This window comes from Carlito syrichta, unplaced genomic scaffold (genome assembly GCF_000164805.1).
Source record: "Carlito syrichta isolate Samal-C Ts95f unplaced genomic scaffold, Tarsius_syrichta-2.0.1 Scaffold312232, whole genome shotgun sequence".
In the NCBI taxonomy this organism is placed as follows: domain Eukaryota; kingdom Metazoa; phylum Chordata; class Mammalia; order Primates; family Tarsiidae; genus Carlito; species Carlito syrichta.
Genome location: NW_007256328.1, coordinates 365,331 through 376,462, shown reverse-complemented (window position 1 = coordinate 376,462; position 11,132 = coordinate 365,331).

Sequence of the window (11,132 nt, the reverse complement as noted above, 5' to 3'; positions counted from 1 at the left end):
CATGTGTGACATCAGGCATCAAGATGCATTCTAGAACCAATATGTTTAGCTTAGGAGAGATTGTATATGGAGTATGGCAGATGATAAGACTATAGAAATAGATATTAGCCAGGAAATGGAATGCTTATATGATAAATTAAAGAACTTGAACTTTATTCTGGAAAGTCTGAACAGTCATTGGAGGACTTTAAGCAAGGATATGACAGAATCAAATTTGTACAAGACAATTTTAGAATCATCATTAAGAAAGAAGGAATAAGAAAACTCAAGGCAACAAATCAGTCTGCAGACCAAAGTTAACAACTGCACAAGAATGTATGAGATACTCATCTAAAAAGTGACTTTTGAGCAAGCTAGAAAGGAATAGATTTGGAAGTTATAGAAAAAGTATTTCTAACAGGATTCAGTTTATTGTGTAACAATCCTGATTTGGTTATATCCTATACTTTATTTTTATAGTATCCATGACAGTAATAACTGTAATTTAGTCACTGTGCCTCCATTGTTTAGAAAAATAGATTTTACACAGAAGGTGCCCAATAAAGTATTTTAGAATAAATGAAAGTGATCTGGAACTACAAGAAGTTGTGGTTCAGAGAATGAGATACAAGAGTTTGTTAATTCAGAAATGAAGCAGTTCTAAATTATTGCAAAGTCTTGGGAGTGTGCATGAAAGTAGATGTCTGAAGTGAAAAATGGTTAAAAAGCAAGTAATTGTGAGGAAAATGTGCTGGGTGGATTAGGTAGATGGATGTTGGCCTGATTCTCCTGAGCCTAGATTAAGGAGCCTATGTTTACGGTGCCTTCTGAATAGACATAATCTTGATGAAATGAAATGTCTTGATCACTGTCCTCACTTGATTTCTAGTGCGGTATTCAGGCATAGGCAACCATGAAACAACATTCTCAGCATAAGTAGAAGTTAAAGTGATTAAAAGTAATGAGATTTTGGATGCAAGGAATTACTGAGATAATTGTCAGGAAATAAAAATAATAATAAATCAATCAATTTTATGAGTGGACAATTGCAACTGTTGATTATATGGGAGTTATCTACACATATATGTGCAAGGAAAACTATCTTACCATAGGTAAACAACCATTTTATAGTATATAAAGAGTACTCTTAAAATAGAAGAAATTATTACATTCCATACTCACATGTTTCTTAGTCAAACTTCAATGGTTTAGACAGTGGGAAAAATTGTAAACAAATAAATCTGAATTTAAAAACATTTTTTATCATATTTAGATAGCTGAATTAACCAAGTGTTGACCTCCACAGCAATGATGCCCAAACGTTTTATGTTTGTGGGATACATATAAAATGATTATATGTGAACATCACATTAGGGAAAAAACAAAGCAGGCTATTCATGGTCAAAGAAACTGGTGCTAGGCTGCTCAGGCTCTGCAGTTCTAAAGGAGGAGGGAATCAATGTCAGTACTTTTGTAATGCATTTTTGGGACACTTTTTGGGAAGTTTTGCCCTAAAATTCCTAACCCTTAGAATGAACAAAAGTATTTATAATTAATAATTGAATTTCAGCTCAATACTGGAGAAGATACAGTTCCTACACTCAAAGCATTGATGTGAGTACTGCTGGCCCTTGATTCATGTGGCAATTGCATTATTTCTATGTAAAAGAGAGATACTTAAAAGGTTTTGAATTGCTTTAGATGTAAATTCTCTTGTTTGCTCTCTCAATCTGCTTAGAAAGCCCTTTTTCATAAACAAAATAGCTCCAGAAAAGTTGTCTGGAATGCCAAATAATTTTGTTCTGAATTAATAATACTTGACATCAAAAGAATGGCAAAGTTCCTGTTAAGAGTCACAGATAAGGTGTTAGCATAGTAGGTAGCATGGTTGCTTCTAATCACTTTTGATTACCAGTTTCCTTTATTCTTGAATAAGTATTCCAGCACTCAAATTGAGATTTAATGAATATTTATTGGTGCAATCACTTATTTTTTCAAATCTTTTGAATAGAGCTCTGAGAAACACGTAAAATAAATTTTAAAATATAGCCTCTGCCATTAACAATACTAGAGGCAGTATAGTTGGTGCAAAGAGCCATGTAGTAGAAATTAGAAAACCTGGTTTCAAATCCAATTTTGCCACTCTATAGCACCTTGGGTAAATAACTAAGGTGCCAGATTAAAAATTATAATATATGTGAAACAATTTGTAAAATTGATATGCTCAACAAAATTTTTAGAAACAAAAGCCAGTGAGAAATAGAAACACAGACAGAAATACCTGTCAAAGAGGTTTAAATATAATGTCTCAGAAGTAGAAATAAAATGGTACAGATTTGACTTGGAGATATTTAGGCATGCAAAATACTTATTCAAAAGAGACAAAAAAGTGAAATCTACTTAGCAAAAGTATACACTAAAAGGTCTTACCCCAAACCTTGCATTCATTAAAATGGTGATTAATAAAAACTATCTTGAGTACTATGATACCTCATCTAGTTGGAACACTCCCCTAGTGCACAGGTCTTGTTTTGTTTTGTTTACTATAGTCCATTTTTAGGCAAAACAATTGAGTCAGAAAAATAAGTTGATATTGATGATTTTTAAATCAAATTTTCAGATTCCTTTCCTGGGGCATAGTATATATACACTCAATCCTTTATATATTTTTTACATAATCTAGTCCAGACAAATATTGTTCAAGTCAGCCAAAAATATAAAGAAAAATATATTTGTTATGGTCAGGTGACTACCTAATATTTAGAAACAGGACTCAGAAATTTATAAAAGTTGTCAAGAGAGTAGGGAGACAGCTCACAAGATAATAAAAAATATTTTCCAACTGTATATATAACAAAGGCCTAGCATCCAATATCTACAAGGAACTTAAACGTGCTGAAAGGAAAAAAAAAGCCCTATTAAAAAGTGGGCAAAATATACGAGCAGATATTTCTTGAAAGAAGACATACGAGCAGCCAACAGATACATGAAAAAATTCTCAGTGCCACTAATCATCAAAGAAATGAAAATAAAAGCCACACTGAGATACCACCTAACTCCCGTCAGGATGGCCATCATTAATAATTCAAAAATCAGCAGATACTGGAAAAAATGTGGGGAAAAGGGAAAGCTTCTGCACTGTTGGTGGGAGTGTAAATTAGTACAATCTCTGTGGGAAACAGTGTGGAGACTTCTAAAAGATCTAAAAATCGACCTTCCATATGACCCAGAAATCTCCCTTCTGGGAATATACCTGGAGGAACTCAAATCATTCTACAAAAAAGCTACCCGCACACGTATGTTTAATGCAGTTCTATTCACAATAGCAAAAACATGGAATCAACTGTGCTCCCCATTGAAAGTGGGCTGGATAAAAATATATATGTTACATATACACTATGGAATATTGCACAGTCATAAAGAAGAACAAAATTGTGGACATTGCAGCAACTTGGACGGATTTAGAGTCCATAATACTTAGCGATTTATCACTGAAACGAACTGAGTACCACATATTCTAAGTCATAAGTGGACCCTGAATATTCACCATGATAATATAACAAAGGCATTGTCAGTAGTTGGACACTGCTGGGGAGGGGTGTCACATAACATAATTAAGGGTACCTGATTTCAAACCAGGCTAAGTAGGAACCAAAGGAAGGTCTAAATTTTACCTGTACAATGAACACTTTTATACCTAATCCTGAATTTTACTCCACGTCTATAAAATAAAAGAAAAAAATTTGCTAGTTTAATTGTTGTTGTTACCACATCAGGTGCCAAGAATAAAACTTCACACATCAAAAAGTAAAGAAATCAAGAAAGTAACCCTATTTACAACGGCTACCAAAAATAATAAAACCTTAGGAATAAATTTAACCACGAAGGTGACAGAACTGTACACTGAATATTATGAAACTTTGATAGCAGATTGAAAAAGACACACATAATTGAAAGATATTCTGTACTCATAGATTGGAAAAAATCAATATTTGTAAAATGCTTATGTTACCTGAAGTAATTTACAGATTCAAGCAATCCCTTTCCCAATGCAGTCTCAGTTATGGTGGTTATGGGTGTGCTTGAATCACCTGTCCCCTAACTCCAGGCAGCCCAGCATGGGGAGAGACTCTTTCTGTTTGGAGAAATGAGAGGAAAAAGGTGAGAAACTTTACGTGGCAACCAAGTGAATTATCCCTTATCTTACCAAACTCACCAAGGTGGCATCTATAAGAGCCTGCAAGAGTTGCATCACTCCTGAGTTTATGGTGCCTTTTAGTAATCATATGGTTGCAGTGACCAAAGACAGAACACAACACTCAATCCCCTTTGAATATCTGGAAAGCTTTCTCAAAACAGACAAGAACAATCAAGCGTGGTTTACAAAGATCAAAATAAAAACATCCCTCTTTAATGCCTAGACATTGATGAATTTCCATAAGCATCAAGAACATCTAGGAAAACATGACCTCACTAAACAAACAATATAAGGCATCAATGACAGATCTTGGAGTGACAGAGATATGTAACTTTTCAGAAAGAGTATTCAAAATAGTTATCTTGAAGAAGCTCACCAAACTTCAAGACAAGACAGGAGAATTTCATAATTCTATCAGAAAATTTTAATAGAAATTTAAAAAATAAAAAATTAACCAAATATTCTGGAGCTGAAGAATGCAATGTACAATCTGAAAAAAAATGCATCAGATTCAACAGAAGAATTGATCAAGCAGATGAATTAGTGAACTTGGAGACAGGCTATAAAAAATATACCAACAGGGTCTAGAAAATAGCCTTGTAATGACAAATCTAGGAGTTATCAGCCTTAAAGGGGATGTCAAGGAAGAGAGAGAGATTGGGGTAAAAAGTTTATTAAAAGAAATAGTAATAAAAAACTTTCCAAACCTACAGAAAGATATAAATATCCAGGTACAAGAAGGTCATAGAACATCAAGAAGATTCAACACAAATAAGACTATTCCAAGTTGCTGTATATAATAATCAAACTCTCAAATATCAAAATCAAAAAGTGGATTATAGAAGCAGCAGACAAAAGAAGCAAATGACATATAAAAGAGCTCCAATATGTCTGACAATGTACTGAAAACCTTACAATCCAAAAGAAAGTAGAATGACATATTTAAATTGCTGGGAAAAAATATCCAAACCAGACAAAAATTATTCCACAAACACAAAGATGAAATAAATAATTTTCCACTTTCCCAAACAAACAAAAGTTGAGAAATTTTTATCAGCATGATAGCTGTTTTATAAGAAATGTGAAAGAGAGTTTTTCAATTTGAAAGAAAAGGATAGTAATGAATATCAAGAATCATCTGAAGGACTAAAGCTTATTGGTAATAGGAAGTAAACAAATATAGACTATTGTAACATCAAAATGATGGTGTAAACCAAACAGAAAAACCTGTCAAAAATAATAACCACACCTTTTAAAGAGATGGAAAACATAAAATGATATAAATAATAAAACATTAAAAAGTGAGGGACATAGAATGAAAGTATAAGGTTTGTTTAGCTTTCCCTTCGTTTTACTTTTCTTTTAAACTAAAAAGTTATTTTTAGCTTAAAATAATTGGTTTTACAATCTTATTTGAAAGCCCCATAGTAAACATGAAACAAAGATTTCTAACAGATACACACAAAATAAACAGCATCATACTACTAAAATATTACTTTTACACAAATAAAGACAGGAAGAATGGAAAAAACCCCAGTGAATAAAAAATAAAAATCAAAAATGGCAGTACTAAGTCATTATCTATCAATATTAATATCGAAAATAAATGCATTAAATTATCTAATTAAAAGACAGAGTGGCCAGAGCAGGAGAAGATGGTGGCAGAGCCAGACTACTGGAGTTCCTGTGTGAGTGAGTATCTGTATGGACAATTTTGTGTACATGTCTGTAAAGGGTTGTGTGAATGGCTGACTGTGTGGGAACATGGGAGCAATTGATCAGGGCTTTCCTGGTGAAGTGGCTGGTGCCACAGCTGCTCTGCTAGGATCCTAGTGCTTCCCAGGTTGCAGAAGCCAAGTACCATCTTTAAAAACAAACAAAGTCCTTCCTGGGAAGAAGTTGCCAGGAGTGACTACCAGCTCCAGGCTCTGCCTCACCACTGTAGCACCTGACCAGATTTTGGCAGCAAGGGCCATGGAGGGAGCACAGTGAGGGAGCCAGAGGCAATGTCTCAATTTAGAAGATAAAACAAGCACCCTGCCACCATCTTTAAAGTTTGGCAGGGAAATGCTCTGATCAGGTCACCAAGAAGCAACTAACCTGATCTCTGTGACCGGCAGGTTAACTACTTGGGGGCCAATCATGACCCAGAGGGAATATCCTGACAACATAAACTTTGGAGGCATATGATGAGTGAGGAGCCTCATGCACCCCATCTCCTACTCTGATTTAGCCAAATGGTGTGACTAGAAAAAGATGAGGAAGACTCCCTCAAGAGATCAGCAGTGAGCCCTGGGCTGATACAACCTCCTCCTCCTCAGTAATCCTTTGAACACCAGACCCACATGGCTTGGGAACAACTCAGAGGGATGAACCCAGGTGGAGCCTGGGGGTCAGCTGCAATAGTAGGACCCTATTCCAGGAAAAACCTGGCTGCAGCACCTGGTGAGGAGACAATCTAGCACCTCCCCACTGGAGGGGATCCCCCTAACCATACAATAGTGGGAGGGGAAGACTGATACCCACCCATCCCCACCACCCCTTTCTCCCACCTTGGACCTCACATTGGGAAGATTGTGAATGAGGCTGCAAACTCATAGGAAACAGCAGACAGGATTATCTTTGAGCATTTGAGAGGAAGAATTACAGAACCTTCCACAAGAAGTTGTTTAGTGCCTAGAAATCTGAATTTTTAAAAAGTTTTTCTTTGTACATAAATTTGTATGTGATAGTTTGATATGCATTGCCCTTTTTTTCTTTTCTTCTTTTTTTTTTTCCATTTGTGTGTGTACTTGAGTGATTGAGCATTAATCTTTTGGTTTTTCTTTTTTGTTCCTCACTTGGTTTAATGTTTGTGTGAGGGTTCGATTTGCATTCCTCCTCTTTTTTTCTCTATTTTTCTTTTGTCTTCTTTCAATGTTTGTTAGGTGTGTCTGATTGTGTGTGTGTTCAGTTTTTCTGATTTTGGAGTTTTTTATTATTTTTTCATCCTGTTTGTGTTTTTGTGTGTTTCTGTGTGTGTTATTGTTTTTTTGCCTTAGTTGTTGCTTTTGTTTTTCTGTGTTTTTTTAATTTTTTATTAATTTTGACTATTCTATTTCATTCTACTTTTCTCTGATCTCACTGTTGTTACTTTATCTTGAACTCGGGGGTACACAAATGTACCCATTGCTTTGTCATATAGAGTGGTGGTGGGGATAGGGTGTCAGGGAACATTGTGATTTGCAAGTAGTTTCTGAATCCTAGTTCCCCAACCTCTACCTTATTCAACTTTCAAAACTACAAAAGACAGAAAAGCTTCCCATCCCCAGCCCTATTACAAAATAGAATAAATTCTGAGTCCTGATTTGGAAAGAATAAAGGACTGAGCAAACATCAGAAGTGAAAGCCTCTCCTATTGACACTGAATAATAGAACTAACGAGAAAATGAGAAAAAAAATCAATGGGATGAACACAGGTAATTCCCAGTGTACCAAAAAGACAACACCTGAAAAATCAGACCTCAGAGCTCAAACAATGCAAATCACTAATGACTGGTTCCAGAAACCAAAAGGCATTTGGGAATGGATGTAAAGAGTGAATAAGACTCAAGAAAGAGAAGATGCAACCCTGAAATAACTTGTAACAGAGATTTTGGGCAAAAAAATTTCATTCAGGAAATAAATAACAAGATGACAAGCATAAAAAGCAGAATTAATCAAGCAGACGAAAGAATCATAGAGCTTGAAGAACAAAATATGAAATTAACCTAATCTGTAAAAAACAAAGAAAGAAAACTTAGAAAGAAAGAACAAAGCCCCCAGGAGATGTGCAATTATATTAAGAGGCTAAATTTATGCCTGATCACTATCCCAGAAGAAGAAAGGGAAAGGCAGGACACCTTGGAACAAATATTCCAAGAAGTTATCCAAGAAAACTTTCCCCATCTCACCAGAGATGTGGCCGTCCAAACACAAGAGATACAGAGGACCCCCAAAAGACATCAAATGAGAAGACCAAACCATACACATGGAGTAACCTGCATCCACAAAGTAGGTACAAAAGAAAAACTCCTAAAGACAGTGAGACAGAAAAGTCAGAATACAAACCAGGGAAGACCAATCAAAATAGCAGCAGACTCACTGGCAGAAACACTACAGGCTAGAAGAGATTGGAGTCCAATTTTCAAAGTCTTCAAAGGTAAACAATTTCAACCAGGAATTTCCTACCCAGCAAAACTCAGGTTCATCAGCGATGGATAATTAAAGTTCTTCACACACATCCAATCCCTAAGAGATAACACAGCTTCCAGATAAGATATACAGTAGATGTTTAAAAAGATATTAAGCAGAGAAGAAAGAAAAAAAGAACAACTCACTTCCCAATAGAACAGAAGAGCACAGAATCAATGGAGAATACATCATGACTGCAAACTTGAAAATGCACAGTACATCAACCAGAAAGTTAAAAGAAAACAAAGAAAAAACTTTATAGCAACCTCATGACAAGGATAAACACTCAGATTTCAATAACCAACCTGAAAATGAATGGACTAAATGCACCACAGAAAAGACATGGAATGGCAAACTGGATAAATTTTTTTAAAATGCTACCCAATAATATGCTGCATCCAGGAAACACCTTGCACCACAAGGGATGCCCACAGACTCAAACTTAGAGGATAGAAAATGAATTTCCAGGTGAACATAGCACAAAAGAAGACAGGAGTGGTGATCTTAACATCAGCTGAAACAATCTTTAAGCTATTATGATACTACATAATGACACTACATAATGATAAAAGGCTCAGTCCATCAGCAAAAAATATCCATCCTAAACATATATTCACCCAACACAGCAGCACCCGTTTTTATAAAGTAATTACTAAGTAAACTAAAAATGAATAGTGACTCTAACATTATTATATCTGGGGAAGTAAATGTCCCACGGACAACCCTAGATAGATCATCAAGGCAAAAAATTAACAAAGAGATCCAGAACCTCAACTTGATGCTTGACCAAATGGAGTTAATTGATATTTACAGAATGTTCCCACCAACAGCCACAGAATATACATTCTACTCATATCACATGGAACCTACTCCAAGATCAACCACATCCTCATACATAAACCAAACATAAAAAAATCATAAGATTGAAATACTGTCATGCACATTCTCAGGCCACAGTGGAATAAAAATAAATATTACCAACAACAAAATTCCCACCAAAACCATAAAGACATGGACACTAAACTGCATGATGCTGAACAACTCCTGGGTCAAAACAGAAATTAAAACAAAAATTAAAAATTCCTGAAAACAAATGAAAATGACAAAACATTTTATCAAAACCTCTAGGATGCCAGGAAAACAGTACTAAGAGAGGAACTTATGTCTCTATGAACACACACCAAAAAAAAAAAAAAATGGCAGATTGCAAGTCAACAGTCGAACAAATCACCTAAGGGAGCTGGAACGGCAAGACTACCAAAACCCTAACTTAAAGAGAAAAATACAGATTCCAAAGTAAAATCCCTAATATAGCACATAGAAGACAAAAATATCGTAGAAAAAAAATCAATGAAACAAAAAGCTGATTCTTTGAAAGGATAAACAAGATTGATTGACCCCTAGCCAGAATGACCAAGAAAAAGAGAGGAAAAAAACCCAAATAAACACAATCAGAAATGCAAAAGATCAAATAAGGTCTTCAACTGATCTTGAAGAAATTAAAAGATTACCAGAGATTACTATGCACACCTATATGGAAACAAACTCAATAACATAAATGAAATGGCAGACTTTCTGACATCACACAATATCTCACGGTTAAACAAGAAGACATTGAGACTGACACTGAATAGACCAATCTCAACTCAGGTAATTGACTCTGTCATATGAACACTATCTACAACAAGAAGCCTTGGACCAGATGGCTTCCCAGCACAGTACTACAAAATTTACAATGAGGAGCTGATATCAATGCTATCAAAAGTATTCTAGGTAATTGAGAACAGCATAACTCTCCCCAAATCATTTTATGAAATTAAAATCACACATATCCAAACTGGGTAAAAATCTAACAAAAAAGAAAACTACTGGTCAATATCACTAATGAACATAGACGCAAAAATTCTCAACAAGATTCTAGCAAATTGGATCCAACAACACGTCTTAAAAAGAACAAAACCATGAATTTTGTAGCAACCTGGATGGAACTAGAGTCTATAATACTGAGTGACCTCTCACAAAAACAAAGATCCGAGTATCACATGTTCTCACCCATATAATGGACCTTGAACATCCAATGTAATACTATAAGAAAATGACTGACGGTACTGGGAAACTATGGTGGGGGGAGGGAGATGGGATTAACAGTAGCAAATATCTGTCTGGGGACGGGGAAACACCTCTTATCAACAGGGTGCCTGAATGCAACATAATTGTATACCTAACCCTTAACTGTACCCCACAATATCATAATAAAAAATATTGATAAAAAAAATCATCCACCATGACCATGTAGGTTTCATTCCTAGGATACAGGGCGGGTTCAGCATACACATACAATAAATGTAATTAAATGCATCAATAGATGTAAAAACAAGAACCACATGATTATATCATTAGATGCAGAAAATATTTTTATAAAATCCAGCATCCCTTCTTGAAACCCTGGAACACCTAAGCATAGAAGGAACATTTCTCAAATATTAAGCACCATCTACAATAAACCCACAGCCAACATATTGCTAAATGAACAAAACTTGGAAGTATTTTGTCTGCTAACCCGAACAAGGCATGGCTGCCCACTTTCACTCTACTTCTTCTAGAAGTCCTAGCCAGAGCAATCAGACAAGAGAAAGAAATCAGGTGTATCCAAATAGGAAAAGAAGTCAAGTTATTTCTCTTTGCTGCCAATATGATCTTATACCTGAAAAGTCCAAGATAATCTGTCAAAATCTCCTTGCAC